Genomic DNA, 13,974 nt, shown 5'->3' on the forward strand with positions numbered 1-13,974 from the left:
GAAGGTTGCCAAGGTTTAAACATTGGTTGGGCCATTTACTAGCTGTATTCATTTCCTATGGTTGCTGTAAGAAATTATCACAAACTTGGTGGCTCATGACAACAGAAGCTGACTCTGGCTCAGTTCTGGAGGGCAGATGGTCAACATCAACTTCACTGGGTGGAAACCAACGTGCTCCCTCCAGAGGCTCTAGAGGAGATCATCACTCACCCCTTCTGGCCTCTGACGGCTGCTGACATCCCCTTGCCTGTTGACACGTTACCACAGTCTCTGCCTCTGCCTCCCCATCACCTTCTCCTCTGCTGTGTGTCTGTCTACTCTCCCCCCGGTGATGACACGTGGGGTGGCACTGAGAGCCCAGCTGGATAATCCAGGTTCATCCCATCCCCGAATCCTTAATTTAGTCACATCTGCAAAGACTTTACCATATCCAGTAATGTTCACGGGTGCCAATCTGTGACAATCTCCTCTCCACCCCGCTCCCTCAGTGATTCTCATGCTGACGGTCTATGTACTACACTTGGGAAGGGATTATGACCTGATATCATGGAGGTCCACCATTTAGCCCACTACACTAGCTGTGTGACCACGGGCAAGTGTCTTAACCTCACTGTGCCTCAGTTTCCTTACTGTCAAATGACAGCCACTACCTCAGTGGGCTCTGATGAGGGTTAAATCAAGTCATCACATAAAGCACTTGAAAGGGTGACCAGCACACGATAAGAGCTTTATATGTGTTAGCTACTAATCCACTTGAGAATCTTTGGCCATGGCTAAAATTCCCACAAGGACAGTTCCCTTCTCTGTCCTGTTCACCACTGTCTTCCCAGCACCTGCCACAGAGATTTGCACATGGTAGATACTCAGAAAATATTTAATGCATGCATGCCGCTGGCTGGCTGGCTGTGAGGCTTTAGGGAAGTTGGTTTCCCTCTGTGGGTCTCAGATTGCTCCTTCCACCATGAAGCGCTGCTGGTGGGGAAAGTACGTTTCTCTGTCTGGAAGGGCGCGTCCCTGTTAGGGGCGGAGGCCTCCAGGATCAGAGGCTGGCCACAGTTGCTTCTTCTCTGAGTCACCAGATTTCTCAACGTAAGGCTATGTGTCTAAATATTATGAGCAAGTAGGTTGAAGATAAGGTGGGGAAACACTGATTCGGCCAAAGCGGCTTCAGCCAAGGCTCTGGGGCTGGACTTCCCAGTAACATGATTTCCTGCTTAGCACCTGCCAGAAAAACAGGCTGCCCACCCACAACCAAGTGGGGCAGCCCAGATGCCCACTTTGGTGGTTAGAACATGCTCTGGCCGACTGTTCCCACAGCCAATAGCTAGTCAAATCCTCGTGACTTAAGTGGAGAAGCAAAGGTCCCCCAAAAGTGAAGCCATGTCCAAAGTTATACTGTGTAACTGCTACTGGGTGAGGCTAAGCCCCAGAAGTCCTCACTCCCAGCCCAGCACCTGCAGGAAGCACCCGGGCAAAGGGAGAGAGAAGGTGGCAGGCAGGGCTGCAACATGTGCAGATGCCCAGGGGCGAGAGGCATGACACAAATGCAAAAACTCAGCTGAATGAGAAAAAGAGGGCCCAGGCTTTTAGACTCAATTCTGAGGCAACACGGAATCATTGATGGTTTTAGGAAAAGGAATAATAGAATCTGAGAGTCTCTTCCCAAGTGTAGTGCATAGACCGTCAGCATGAGAATCACCGAGGGAGCGGGGTGGAGAGGAGATTGTCACAGTGCAGATCCCTGGGTCCACACTAGGGGTTTCTCTATTTCAACAGACCAGCCCCCTCCCTGCAGTGACTCTGGAGCTCCCCCTCGGTGCTTTAGTGAGTACAGAGATGCTGGGTACCATTCCAGTGAAAAGAGCAAGACTCAGCCAAACTTGGTTTCAAATCCCAGCTCTGTCATTTACTTATTGTGTGACCCTGGCCCGGTTACTACGCTGAGCCTCAGTCTGCCCTCCTTTAAAATGGAGACAATCATCGTATTGGCCTCCCAGTTGTTCTAAGAATTAAGGAACATAATACACATAAAGCGCTCAGTGATTAGATCGAGAACATTTTTAGCGCTCAGAACACGCTGGTTTTTAGGGACTCACAGTGGTGGGGGTGTGGAGGAGGTGACAGAGTGGGGGCAGGCGTGGAGGCCCACAGCGCAGTGAGGAGGCAGCTGTGGGAGTCCGGAGGAGAGGCCTGTGGCTGGGATGTGGAAATGGGCGCAGACAGGTGCCCTCTGCACTGCGAAAGGTGCCCCCAGGCATGGTGCTAGGAGATGGTCTGAGGCTGGAGAGAGAAGGATGAGGTCAACAGAGAGGATAATAACATTAACTACGTTCACAGCCATGCATTGGACATTTAGCATGCGCCGGACCCTGTCTCAGCAGCTTGGTGAACTTGATCCTCATAGCGACCCGACGATGTGGGGATCACCTTATCCAAGGGTTTATCAACCTCAACACTATCGACATTTGTACTGGATAATTCTTTGTTGCAAGCGGCTGTGCTGTGCCCTGCAGGGTAGTTAGCAACATCCCTGACCTCAGCCCACTAGAGGCCAATAGCTACCCCCACCCCCCAACCCCCACCACCCTGCCAAGTTGTGACAACCAAAACTGTCTCCAGACTTTGCCCAATGTTTCCCAGCAGGCAACATCACCCCCAGTTAAGAAGCACTGGCTTTATCCTCATTTTATTTTATATTTTAAAAAGCTTTTATTTATTTACTTGAGGGAGAGTGAGTTTGAGAGAGAGCATAGAGGGAGAGGAAGAAGAAGACTCCCCACTGAGCAAGGAGCCCAACGTGGGGCTTAATCCGAGGACCCTGAGATCATGACCTGAGCCGAAAGCAGACACTTAACCGACTGAGCCACCCAGTCGCCCCCTTTATCTTCATTTTACAAGGAAGAAATGAGAGGCTCAAAAAAACCAAAGTACCTTACTCACCATCACCCTGCTAGGAAGCGGCAGATTTCAAACTCAGGTCTGGCTCAGAGCCCTGAATGTTAACTTCAGCTGTGAACGAGGTCAGATCTTTCAATGGCAGGCCCAGATTGTCTGTATGAGGAGCTGGGGGCCAGCGGTTGAACTGCCTTGACCTAGATTGCATGTTCATTAGTGTGACTTTGGGAGGGGTGATGGACATTGTTGGGGAGCCAGACTCAAGTGCCCCCCCCACCAGCTTCCTCTAGGGGCCTCCAGTTGCCTTGGATGGTGGGGCTGAGGGAGATGCGCGTGGAGGGCAGGCAGGCAGGAGCAAGATGAGGCTGTGGGGTCAGCCGTGCTGGAACCCCGCTGCCAGGAACCTCCCCAAAACACTCTCCAAGATCTTCAGGCTAAATATTTATGCTGTGAACTCTGTTTTCCTTCCTGCGTGGACAGATGGAGGCTCACAGATGGGTCCAGGCATGTGGGGAGACAGAATGCAGAGAAACGGGAAAGGTCGAGGCTGGGGGCCAGAGGTCAGAGGTCAGGAGAGAGTCGTTGGAGGCTGGGAATAAACATCTGTCCCCTCAGCTTGACATCTAGAGCCTTCCAGGGCCGGGCCCAGTGCCAACACAGTCACCTCCCTCAGGGAGGAGTGGAATTTGAATGTGTTTTTGTTTTCTTAAGAGATGTGGACTAAAATGATATGTTTCTTTTGCCCAGTCTTAATCTTTTTAAGCATGGGAGCCAGAGGTGAGGGGACAATTAAGTCAAAAAGTCTTGCCCAGAGAAGAAACCACTCTTCTGGACCCAAAAATACTTTGTTTACACAGATGGCCGCTAGAAAAGGCCTGACTCTGAGCCCTTAAAGAAGATGGATTTACGAGGAGGGGCCTCCAGGCGAGCCGAGCATCAGAGCGAGGCCCTGGCAGCCCTGTGGCTTTGCTCCCATCCGAAAGGACAGGCCCCGACAGGTTCTTCTCCCCGCGATGGACGACAAGGCCGTCATGCTGTCACTTTTACTGCCGACAGTGGCTCAAGTGTCAAAGGGTCACCTCTGACCTCTAGGCTGGGATGACCCCCAGGGCCTGCAGATCTCGGGGGGAGGATTGCACGCAGTGTGACCTGTTTCGGTAGGAAATGCCCCCATGAGGATCCACAGGCCTCTTAGCTATCCCCGGAATGGCGAACGACACCACCAGTGTGCGTGCGTGTGCGTGTGTGTGTGCGTGTGTGCGTGCACGCACATAAGCACGCCTGCCCCGTGGTGGCCTTCTCTTTCCTTCTTTGTTCTTCCACCACCGTGAAAGCGTCTGGAGGTGTCTGAGGGATGTGAAAACAGAGAAGAGCAGCACTTCCATCCACCCTTCCCTCTTGGAGGGTAATAATGTCTCTCTGGATGTTTCTAGACTGAGGCCAGTTCTTCATCTTCAACGTGCATCCAAAACACCTGGGTGTCTTGTGAAAAAGCAAATTCCGACTCTGTAGATCTGGGGTGGGGCCCGAGGTTCCGCTTTTCCAAGACACTTCGGGGTCTAGGGATCACACTGGGGGCAGCCAGGCCTTAGCACGAAGCCATTGCGGGAGGCGGCCCTCGTTGCTGTTGGCCCAGCCCGCCTTGCACGCCTTGCACGCCCCCGCCTTAGACCTTTGCACCTGCTGTCTCTGCCACCCGGCATGCCCTTCCCTCTGCTAAGCCTCTCCGTGAGCTCCTTGACTTCTCAGGCAGGGTATCTTCTCCGGCCAGTGATTGCTCCACGTTCAGCCTGAGGGAATGTCTGAGCCAGAAGGGCCTTGGGGATAATCTTGTTCATCTCCCTTCAGAGTTCCCAGGGCTTTTGTGGCAAGAGCTAAAATCCCTGCTCAGTCTGGCTGAAGCAATTTTTTTTTTTTTTTTTTTTTTAAGATTTCATTTATTTGCGAGAGAGACAATGAGAGACAGAGAGCATGAGAGGGAGGAGGGTCAGAGGGAGAAGCAGACTCCCCGCCAAGCAGGGAGCCCGATGCGGGACTCGATCCCGGGACTCCAGGATCATGACCTGAGCCGAAGGCAGTCGCTTAACCAACTGAGCCACCCAGGTGCCCCTGGCTGAAGCAATATTAATCATAATAAATTAATAGCTTGTGTAAATGAACACCCCCAAATATTTATTGAAGCAACGTTTGTGATAATCAAAAATTGCAAGCAATCCACATGCCAATATGGAGGAACATGGCCAGGAAAACTGTTGCTGCCTCCCACCCTGGAATGTTCTGTTGGTGTGAAAAAGTTTGGGGAGGTTTGCCTGTGCTAGCCTGAAGAATCTCCAGCATTTATGACCAAGAGAGAAAAGCAAGCTCAGAATGATATACACAATATGATACCATTCCTTTAAAACACCCCCAAAAGATCTTTGTATTTTCTTTTTTTTATTAAGATTTTATTTACTTATTTGACAGAGAGAGACACAGCGAGAGAGGTAACACAAGCAGGGGGAGTGGGAGAGGGAGAAGCAGGCTTCCCGCCGAGCAGGGAACCTGATGAGGGACTCGATCCCAGGACCCTGGAATCATGACCTGAGCTGAAGGCAGACACTTAACGACTGAGCCACCCAGGTGCCTCAGATCTTTGTACTTCCAACAAGCATATCTTTGCGTGGCTGCGTAGACTAAGGCAGGGTCCCTCAACCTCAGCACTGTTGATGTTTGGAGCAGGATCAGTCTCTGCTATGGGCATTGTTCTGTGCTTTGTAGAATGCTGGGGCACCTGGGTGGCTCAGTCGGTGAAGTGTCTACTGATTTCGGCTCAGGTCATGATCTCAGGGTTGTGAGGTTGAGCCCCACGTCGGGCTCCGCGCTCAGTGGGGAGTCTGCATGAGATTCTCTCTCCCTCTCCCTCTCCCTCTGCCCCTCCCCATGCTCTCTCTCTCTCAAATAAATAAATAAATCTTAAAAAAAAAAAAAAAAAGAAAGAATGTTTGGCAGCATCATCCCTGGCCTCCATCCATGAGATGATGGTGGCACTTCTCTCCTGGTTGCAACAACAAAAATGTCACCAGACGTTGCCAACTGTGCCCTGGGAACAAAATCACCCTGTTTTAGAACCAGTGGAATAAGATCTGGAAGGGACCATCGCAAAGAGAGAAGAACAGTTACCCCTGGGACCGAGGTAGGGACCGGGATGGGGCCGGAGCATGTTCATTCATTCACCTATTCCGTACATACTTGTTAAGCACCTACTATGTGCCAGACAGTGTGCGAGGCATGAGGGATTGCTGCAGGGAAGAAAACAAAAACCCTTGCCTTTGTGGGTATGACATTCTTGTAGGAGAGGCAGACAAGAAACAAATGAGTAAGACGTTAATACGAAAGATGGTGCTAATTGCTTGGGAGACAAACAGCGAAGGGGCAGGAGAGGGCTCAGGCCAAGGTGGGGACGTCACAGTCTCAGGGATAATGTATGAATTTCTTAGAAGAGGGATTCCCATGTCTTGACTGGTTTTAAAGCCTGGGTGGGCCTGGTTCCCTGCAACAGCCTTCAGGGGGTTGGACTCTGGTGCCTGGGCCCCAGCCCTTCCTTCCGTCCCCAGATCCTCCCAGCTTCAGACAAACTCGATAGATACCCTCAGCTGTATACATATGACAGCTGGTAGGCCAGCCGTATGCATGGAGCCCTCATGGTGGCATAAAAATAATACTAATGGCTCTTGGAGCCTTGGCTGTCTGGTCCCTGTTACCCCTCTGATTTCACCTCCCACTTTCCCCACTGACTCACTAGGATCCAGCCATGCTAACTTTCCTTCCGCTCCTTGAATATTCAAGCTCGGCCCTGCCTCCGGGCCTTTGCGTTTGCTGTTCCTATTGCCTAGAACACCTTCCCCGTGATCTCCCCATGACCGGCTGGTTCTTGTTAACCAGGTCTTGACTCCGATATGACCTTTGCAGAGAAGCCTTCTCCGACCACCCCAGCCAGAGGAGGTCCCTTCTCCAAATCTCTGCACACACCCCTCTTCCCAGGCATGTTGCCTTCACTGGACTTGTTCCCTGATGACATGATTCTGTTTGATTATTCGCTGGATTGCTATTGTTGGTGTTTCCCACTAGAATGTCTGCCCCATAAGAAAACAATCTTATCTCTTGATAAGGTACCCGAACAAGTACCTGGCACATAGTAGGTGTTTAATAAATGCTCACTGAACGTATGAGTGACTGAATGAATGAACGAACGAATAAGAGTCATCACAAGTATGACGACTGCCTGTCAGATGCTAAGTAAACCTTTCTCCATTAACTCTGTGTTCTTTCTGTTGCTGTTTTGTTGTTTTGCTCTGTGTACTCTCTGTACTATATTGTTTAGCATTTTTCTTTAGATCAATTTCTTTATTTAAGGAAACTTAGATAAAGGAATCTTTTTTTGTGTTTTTCTTTTTAAAAAAGATTTATTTATTAATTTGAGAGAGAGCAGGTGAGCAGGGGGAGGGGAAGAGAGGGAGAATCTCAAGCAGACCCTCCGCTGAGCATGGAGCCTGACGTGGGGCTTGATCTCACGACCCTGAGATCATGACCTGAGCCGAAATCAAGAGTCAGACGCTTAACTGACTGCGCCGTCCAAGCACCCCGTATAGAGGAATCTTTTTTTTTTTTTTTTTTAAGATTTGATTTATTTGACAGAGAGAGCACAAGCAGAGGGAGAGAGAAGGAGAAGCAGGCTCCCCGCTGAGCAAGGAGTCCGATGCGGGACTCGATCCCAGGACCCTGAGATCATGACCTGAGCCAAAATCAAGAGTCAGACGCTTAACTGACTGCGCGGCCCAAGCACCCCTGTATAGAGGAATCTTGGCAATAACACCATGTAGGGAGAATCACCATATACTTTCTATAAATAGCAGGAAAACGACACAAGGAAGTTCCATGGAGACACAATCACATTACCTGATGTGGGACACTGATGCTCCTGCAGGTGTTAAGCCTGGGGCTCTTCTGTTTTGTTAGAAAGGAGATTGGCCAACATCAGAGAGGCGCTGGAGACACGGTGGCTGCAATCTGCGACGTCCTCCCGGCCACAGTCAGTAGGATTAAAGGAGAACTGAAATCAGATTAACGCTCTCACCATCACATAGAGCCAAGTCCAGAGTGGGCCTGAAGTCAGCCCAGGGACCACTGTGGTGCCACCTGAACGTCAGGACATGCCATGTTATCGTGCGTAAGCTAGCAGGTGGTAAAGCCAGGGTTCGAACCACTCAAGTCACACCCCAAGTTCTTTCCCTATTCTACAGAATACATGGCCTCTGCTCTAAAGTGGGCTATTTGATTTCTGACCCCTGAGTCAGGCAGGTCCCCGCTCCCCTGGGGTAGGACTAAAAAGGGCTGCCAAGAATAACTGCGAGGTGGTAAGAACATAGGATCTGGAGGTGCCCAGCCTTGCTGTGAACCTGGTTCTTTCCCTACCAGCTGCGGGGCCAAGAGCTAGACCACTTCCGCTCCACAAGCCTCAGCTTTCCCACCTTACATGCAAGCATGATGACTTCCCCCCCCGACTCACTAGGATCCAGCCATGCTAACTTTCCTTCCACTCCTTGAATATTCAAGCTCAGCCCTGCCTCTGGGCCTTGGCACTTGCAGTTCCTATTGCCTAGATTGCCTTCCCCTCCATAAGCCTCGGTTTTCCCACCCTACATGGAAGCATTATCAGTACATGCCTTCTAGGCTTCTTGGGAGCAGGATGGTCAGTTCTAGACTCATGCCCAGTTTGTCAGCGAAACAGGGGCACAGATGGGGTTGCCACAATCGTGTTTTGTAGATGTGATTAACATCTACAGTCATGGACTATATGTAGGGGAGATTATCCCGGATCATCCGGGTGGGCCTGATCTAATCAGTTGAAAGGCCTTAAGAACAGAATGAGGTTTCCTTAAGAAAGAAGAAATCCCACCTGTGGACAGGAGTCTCTGTATCTGCTCCTGCCTGAATCTCTAGGCTGCCCTTCCTAATGGCCTGCACAAATTTGGACTTGCCTAACCAGACTCCCACCACATACGTCAAGTCCTTACAATAGATCTCCCTCTCTCTCTGTCTCTCTCTCTACCCCACCCCCCCACCGCCTCTCTCCTGGATCTTCTTTGGCGGAACTTTGACTGATTCAGGAAGGATAAATAAGAGAACACTTAGAAGGTCTAGCACATAGTAAATGCTCACGAAATACTAGCGCGATTATGGTTGCTCACTCTGGCCCTCTTCCCTCATCTAAAGAGCAGATCTCCTTGAGGCCATTCTGAGACCATGGATGTGGCTGAGAAGACACTGACCTGGGAGTCAGAGGACATGCACTCGGGCTTGGTGCCTCCCCTATCCCTTCCTATGACCTCCTCTGAGCCTCAACATCCTCCACCTGAAGAATGACAACAAGCTTACCTCCCACAGGCTTGCTGTGGTTCGATGCCACCCTGACCATATACCACCCGGGATGCCAGAGATACTTGAGTAAGCCTCGTGGGCCTCCACACGTATTCATGTGCTCCGCGTGTCACAGAAACAAACGCGTTGTGCTAGGCATTGTGGGGGATTATAACCCACATGGAAGCCAGGGCATCACATGGCCCATCTCTGAACATAGACACACGCAGATGTCTCTGAGCGAAGACACACCCTCTCCCTAGAGATACTTACACTGGAGGAGGCCAGCAGGGAGGGAGGTGGAGCCAGCTGGGTGACTCGGAGGTTTGGATCATGGCCGAGTAATTTTCCTTCAAGATCAATGTTCTCAGGATTAAGTTCTAACCCCCCACCCAGGCAGCCAACCATCCACCTGTGCATTCATCAGACATTCATCGAGGGCCTACTGCGTACCCGCAAGGTGCAGATGAGGGACAGAAGAGGGACTAGACAGGCCTCTCTTGGCCCCAACTGTCCCTCATTCCTCCTTCCACCTTCTCCTTCCGGGGAAAATCCTTCTCCTGGGACATCCACAGACTAGGACATTCAGAGCCTAGGAGGAGCTCAAGGGGAGTCTCTGCAGAGATCCAGGCCCCTCCCACCATGTGGAAGAATTGAAAACCTGCAGTTTCCCTCCAGGGACTGAGGCCAGGCCGCCTGTGGCTGGGGCTGGACCCCTGGAGCATTCACAAACGGCTGGTGGTGAACACATTTCCCCTGAGAGCTTTCTAGTAGGAGTGGGGAGACTTGGGGGGCGTAGATGGGAGTCAGGCAGGAGCATTTGTGTCACTAGATTGGTGTGGGGGGGAGATAGAGGCTGACAGACACACAGATGGAGGTGGAGAGACAGAGATGGTCAGAGAGAGAAAGACTCAAAAGGACAGACAGACATAGAAACAGAGGTGGAGGGGGACAGAGGAGGGGAGAGGAAGGAGAGGTGAGCTTCCATGGATTGTGAGGTGGGTGCACTGGATCCTGACCCTCCTGGTCTCAGGCCTCCTAGGACCCCCACGGCCCTCAGGACAACCACGACCTCCCCTTACCCCAGCTTGTGCCTTGGCCCCTCCAGACTCCCCCCTCCGACTCCGGCAGCTCGCTGACCAGGCCCCCATCTTTCACTGACCTCCAGGACTTTGCCCAGGCTGTGCCCTCTGCTTGGACCCCTCCTCCTCTCCCTGCTGCTCCTCTTCCTCCCCCAGGAAGCCCACCTTCAATCCCTCTCCAGGTGCAGGTCCCCACCACCACACCACCGGTTCCCACAGCCCCTGGGCTTTCTTCCCCCATCCCAACACTGGCTTCTCTGTGTGGGGATTGTCTGTGTCCCTGTTTATCTCCCCACCTGACCAGCAGCTCCAGGGGATGGGCTCCGTGTCCATCCTGTCCCCTGCTGTGCCTCAGGGTCAGGCACACCACGGAGGTGTTGGGCCTATGGTCAATATTCAATAAATTTTGGCCAATTGTCAATTGGTCAGTCCACTGTGGCTCTGTGACCCTGGTGAACCAGGTCCCCTGGCTGAACCCTCCTCCCCCCATCTGTAAATGGGCATTATAAGGCTTAGCTCTTAGGTCCTACACCTGTTAACACTTGCGAACTAGCTTTTGTTTTTTGTGTTTTTTTAAGATTTTATTTATTTATTTATTTATTTGAGAGAGAGAAAGCACAAGCCGGAGGGAGAGGCAGAGGGAGAGGGAGAAGCAGGCTCCCCACCGAGCAGGGAGCCCGATGCGGGGCTCGATCCCAGGACCCCGGAATCATGACCTGAGCCGAAGGCAGACGCTTAACTGACTGAGGCACCCAGGTGCCCCACGGACTAGCTTTTGGATGAATGAATGAACTCAGAGCCGGAGGGGCCATGGGAGTCCAGGGCTGGGAACTCAATCACCCTGACATTGCAGGATAAGAGTCAGAAATGGCCAAGTGGGCCGGGTGGGGACTGTGGTCGCCACTACTCAGCTCCAATCACTAGCTGCCAGACCTCGTGATTTCTCAAGAGCAACCTTACAAATACAGCTTTACGAGAAGTTTCCCAACTTTTAAGTGGTGGCAACTAACGTAAAATATTTAAGCACATCTGTGAGCAGGATGTAACTGCAGGCTGTGGGTTTGAGACTCTCAATAATCCAACCACTGTGGCACAGATGTGGAGATTGAGGCCCAGGGAGGGGGAGCCATCCGCCCCAGGGCTCGGAGTACAGGAACTGGAGGGAAAATAGCCATCTTTCTCCCCAGGCCTCAGCCCAGCTGCCCGAGCTCAGGGCACAGGCCGGCCTGCTTGGCCACAATCCCAAGGAAGGCAGCGCAGCCTTCTGCACCGAGGCTTGGCAGTTCCGGGACGAGAGGGAGGTTATAATATCTCTGCCCACCCCACCTAGACCAGACTGTATCAGGCACTGAGATCCAGAGAATAATGCTAAGCAACAAGCTGGCCTAAGAAGCAAGGGGGGGGGGGGGGCGGGCACATTCCTTCCTCACTTCAGCACCCTGCACAGAGCTGGGAAAGGGATGGATCTTGGTTCAATTCCTGCTTGGAGAAGCATGCTCTGCTTCTGAGACTGGGACCCCCGGCCCAGCACCACCTTTACAGATCTTGTGGAGGGGCTCCTGTATGCCAGGCCCCTCTCACCCGAGCTCATTTGACCCCCACAACCTTCCTGACCTCCCTCTCTCCATCTCCCCCACCTCTGCCCCAGTCACAGTGGCTGTCCAGATACGCCCCCACCTCAGGGCCTTTGCACTTGCTGTTCTGTTCGCCTGGTACACTTTCCACCATTATCCATGTGGCACATGTCTTCACCTCCTTCAGGCCTCTGTTAAATGCGACCTTCTCAGTGAGGCCTTTCCAGCCTGTTCACCCTGCTTAAAATCATAAACCAAGCCAATATCCCCATCCCCCATCTGGCTTTATTTTCCCCATAGCACTTCTCACCACCTCACCTATTATATGTTACACTTGTTTATTTGTATATTAGTTTCTTGTTGTGCTGTAACAAATCCCCACAACTTGGTAGCTTTTACAGCAATGCAACCTTACCTCATAGTTGTGGAGATCAGAAGCTCAAGCTGGGTCTCATTAGGTGAAACTCCAGGGGCAGGGCTGAGTTTCTTCTGGAGATTCAAAGACAGAATCTGTTTCTTTTCCTTGTCAGCTGCTACAGGCCACCTGCCTTTCTTGGCTCCATCCTCCATCCTCAAGACCAGCAGTGGTGAGTCTGGTCTCTCTTGTGCTTCGTCCCTCTGGCTCTCACCCTCCCTGGCTGCCTCCCTCTTGCACTTAGAAGGACTCTTGTGATTCCACTGGGCCCACTGGATAGTCCAGGATCATCTTTCCAGCTCAAGGTCCGTTGATTAGCCTCCTTGATTCCCCCTTGCCATGTAACCTAGCGTATTCGAAGGTTCTAGGGATTAGGATGTGGATATTGTGGGGTGGGGGTTCCCATTATTCTGCCTATCACACCCACACCCACACACACAATCAGCTCCAGGAATGCACAGATTATTGTCCATCAGGTCTACTTCTAAGCCCAGTGCCTGGTGCTGAGTGGGTGCTCAATAAATATTTGGCTGGATGGGTGGATGGATTATACTGTGGTGGCCAAAAGAAAGGGAGGCACAAGGTGATTCGGACACCCCAAATCACCCCTATCTGACGCACATGGAGACCTTGACTCAGAAAGACCCAACATGCCAAAGGCTGGGGAGCTATGACTTAGCCCCTGGCCTCGCTACACCAGGCAGAGCGTGCCCACGCCATCAGGCCATGCCCATAGAGAGAGGGTGGACGTGGGTGGTTTCACTCCCTTATCACTTAGCTCTGCCCATTCCAGGAAGGAACTGGGCTTCTTGTCCTCTGACAGGCCATGGGCTGTGTGTGAGAGCCCCAGGGAGAAGGCCTGAGGTCTGGACAGCTCAGAGAGGGGAGAGTCCTGGCCTTGAGCCCACCCTCCAAGGGCCCCCACAACCCTCAAGCACTCTCCTGCCAAGGCCATTCCAGGCCACACATGTAGGCAGCTGCCAGGGCCCAACCTGCCCAAGTGGGGGCCATGGCAGCAGGTTGGGTGGGGTGGGGGCCGCAGGACCCAGCATTAGTCATGTAGCAGCTGGGGCGCTCTCCCTCCCAGCCCTGCGTGTCTTTCCAACTTCAGAGGAGACAGGCTCAGGCCCAGGTTTGCTCATGACTGAAAAATGTTCTGCCCCAAAGGACGTGAACAAATGGCCTGCTGAAAAGGCAGCAGAAATAAATGGCTTTCCAGCATGGTGAGAGATGCTCAGCCACATACGGCAACATGCAGACATTGTGGAAACAGAATGTTGAGGGAAAGAAGTAAGAAACAGAAGGAGAGGGGCTCCTGGGTGGCTCAGTTGGTTAAGCGACTGCCTTTGGCTCAGGTCATGATCCCAGGGTCCTGGGATCGAGTCTCACATCGGGCTCCCGGCTCGGCGGTGAGCCTGCTTCTCCCTCTGACCCTATCCCCTCTCATGCTGTTTCTCTCTCTCTCTCTCTCTCAAATAAATAAATAAATAGAATCTTTAAAAAAAAAAAAAAGAAAAGAAACAGAAGGAGAAACTGTAAATTAAAAACTCTCATGCATAAAATACTACTACTTGTGGGGCGCCTGGCTGGTTCAATCCGTTAAGGGTCCAAC

At 51.9% G+C, this 13,974-nt stretch overlaps 1 long non-coding RNA gene across 1 annotated transcript; it reads right to left on the bottom strand.

The window, feature by feature from the left end:
* Positions 1-1,909: 1,909 nt before the first annotated feature.
* Positions 1,910-13,066, bottom strand: LOC135361814 (uncharacterized). The gene is made up of 3 exons (XR_010405920.1): positions 12,363-13,066; positions 7,831-7,984; positions 1,910-2,280 (listed from the first exon to the last, which is right to left on the bottom strand). It is a non-coding gene; the product is annotated as an uncharacterized LOC135361814 (long non-coding RNA).
* Positions 13,067-13,974: the final 908 nt, after the last annotated feature.

The sequence above is a fragment of the Mirounga angustirostris genome, unplaced genomic scaffold (genome assembly GCF_029215605.1).
Source record: "Mirounga angustirostris isolate CCGP_5_RB_7025 unplaced genomic scaffold, mMirAng1.0.hap1 SCAF_10, whole genome shotgun sequence".
Lineage (NCBI taxonomy): Eukaryota > Metazoa > Chordata > Mammalia > Carnivora > Phocidae > Mirounga > Mirounga angustirostris.